A 2986-nucleotide genomic window follows, 5' to 3' on the forward strand; every position below is an offset into this window, starting at 1 on the left:
TGGGTCTTAGTGGTTCACTGTCTGTTGTAATAGATTACTGGACACTGTCATGAGTCTAGTGGTTCACTGTACTGGACTGTCATGAGTCTGGACACTCATCTTCCTCCTAGTGGTTCACTCTGTTTTGATTATTGAAATTGTTCACTTTACGTTAGTAATTATTCAGTTTTTGTTCCCAGGGGGAAGGGGAAGGCACCTTGGGAGTGTTAGGCAGAGGGCCTGCGGGCATACATATACCCGTAGTATTACTCTGTCTATGCACACTAGGTAAGACTGGGCGGACCCTCCCCTGTATTTTGCTTAGCGCGCCAGGTGGTGCTAAAATAGGTAAGGTAGGGAGGGGGCTCTTTAACTTTCTGTCACGACTCCCGCCAGTCGGTCCCTCTCCTTGTCTGACGTCACCGGTCTTTTAGCCATCGCCGCTCCACTGTCAATTTCCATTTGTTTTGTCTTGTTTTCCCGCACACCTGGTTCACATCCCCTCATTACTCTACGTGATATATTCCTCTGTTCCCCTCATGTCTGTGTGCGGTATTGTTTTTTCGTTACTTTGTGTGTCGCTTCAGGCTGGTTTTGCGCCGGGTATTGTTTATAACCCGTGGGTTGGTTATTTTCCATTTGTGTATTTGTGGCTATCTCTTTTTTCCTTGGGCCGGAGTGTTGTGCGCAGTTGCGTCCGGCTGTTTTTCCTCTCTGAATAAGCCTGTTCACTCATCTCTGCTCTGCTGCACCTGAGTTCTTTCGACCAGTTGCGCTGACACATATATATTACACTCCTTTGCTTTGGTTCCGTCCAGACCCTTTTCCTCAAATTACCGTGTGAAGGAGGAAATAAATTCCCAGTAAATGGTATATTCTCTGCCTCTGTCAGGGAGGGTTTTGTGAGAAAACAAATGTTCTTGTTGAAAGATGAGGAGAGGGAGGCTTCAGGAGACGGGGTGACCTTCCGATGCCAAGTCGGAGGACGGCGTGGAGGAAGGAGTTGCTCGTACCCTCTTTACATTGCCCCGATTCAACCATTTATCTTCTGCTTCGGGTCGTTCAGAAGGGCTAAGGTCCGTTTGGAAATGGAGAAAAAGAAAAAGACGAGACGATGACGTTTGATTACAATTAGGAATGGACTCGAGGAGGTGAGATCCGACAGCTGGAGCTAGACGCTGGCCCAGACAATCACGTGATTCAGCAGCATCGGAGTCGAAGAACGCGTACTGGCTGCGCTGCTGATCAGTGGGCGCTCGCAGAAGCTGGCCGATAGTAGCTGATTCCTGGCTTACAATGCTAAACCCGGTCGGATTGAGCTGGTGTTAGCTATAGGCAGCGCTTCAGGACCACAAAAACCCTCTCACCTCTTGAGTTGCAAGGGACAAAGAGTCTCTGTTTAATCGATGGTGTTCAGCCAGCAAGCTAACACCTTTGCTGAACTTAACGGGAGTTGATGCTGTTGGAGGATTTTAAAAGCAACCTCCCTGATAGAATTGTAGTTCATTTAAATGAACAGAAAGTGGTGACATTGGCCCAGGAAGCAGTGTTGGCAGATGAGTCGCTTTGACACACAAGACTGTCTTTGGTGCCTCGTTTGAATGGAACTGATTACGTCATCAGAGCCCGTTCAGGTCGCTTTTCCTCGAAAACCCTAAGCCTTTCATGAGATCCTGAATGTTTTACTGTCACCAAAAGGGTCACTCACGTGAGTGCGGACTGCCCGGTTTTGAAAAATAAACGAAACCGTCCACTAAATTGAAAATGTGGGTTTAGTCCAGTCTTTGGCTGTCCGTTGGTCCGAGGTATTGATTCAGCATTGAGAAACCGGATCTGTCTATGCTCCGTTTATCTCTGCCGGTTTGTGTTTCCTTAACTGGAGAACAAGCGGATCAAAAGCCCATAAATTACGAGACACCGGGGCGGCGCAGTCAGTAATTACTGATGCTTTACCCTGGTCTCCTGAAACTATTGTGGCATGTCATATTACAGGGGATAGAGACAAAAACCGTGCCTGTACCATTACCTGGGTCATTGTGTCAGACTTGGTCAGGAGTTTCCGTGTTGGTGTAGTGTCTACCCTGCCAGTAAAAGAGTCACATTGCACTAGGAATATATCTGGTGGTAACGTCACTCCTGTGTTAGAAGTGGTAGACAACCCAGAAATCCAAACTCAGATGAAAATTGGTTCAAGCATTTCCCCATGTTTCTGCTTGTGTTTAACGAGGGCACAATTCTCAAGCTGGGAGACGTGGTGGATTTGTCAGTTCCATTTTTGAGACTGTTGAGATAGAGATGAGAGTATTCTCACCGTATTCCTTCTGCAGGTTGAGAATCTGACGTACTGACCAGTACACCAGAGAGAGATCTCACAATTCTACAGACTACGAGTGAGAATTTTTCACGATATTCCCTCATGTGTTTTCCTCTTGTACGTATCCTTGAGAGTAGCACCGAGAGTCCTTGCACGAGTAATTTCCATTCTCACCAGATTTTCTGCCGATTTTTTCACGGATTGCACGAGATTTCTCACGAGATCTTGGAGTTTTTCGAGTTTCCATTTTTGAGACTGTGAGATAGAAGTATTGCACCGAGTATTCCTCTGCAGTGCTCAAGGCTGCGGTTTTACCCCGTAAAAACTAAAGCAGGGGAAAGTGAAATCGCCCCCAATTACATGACATTCTTTTGTCTGTCACCCGAGAAGGTGATTGAAGCAACAAGGCAGAGACAGGTCCGTGTTGAGTGGAGTAGGCTAGGGACCAGCGAGGACAGTCCGTTGTTTGAGTGGAGTAGGCTAGAGACCAGGCAGAGACAGGCCTGTGAGTGGAGTAGGCTGACAGGAGAGAGCCTGGCTAGCAGAGACAGGTCTGAGTGGAGTTAGGCAGAGGACAGCAGAGAGGTCCTGTTGTTGGAAGTGGAGTAGGCTAGAAGACAAGGGCAGAGACAGGTCCTGTTAGGAGTGGAGTAGGCTAGAGGACCAGGCAGAGACAGGTCCTGTTGAGTGGAG

Source organism: Salvelinus sp. IW2-2015, unplaced genomic scaffold (assembly GCF_002910315.2).
Source record: "Salvelinus sp. IW2-2015 unplaced genomic scaffold, ASM291031v2 Un_scaffold3059, whole genome shotgun sequence".
Classification (NCBI taxonomy): Eukaryota; Metazoa; Chordata; class Actinopteri; order Salmoniformes; family Salmonidae; genus Salvelinus; species Salvelinus sp. IW2-2015.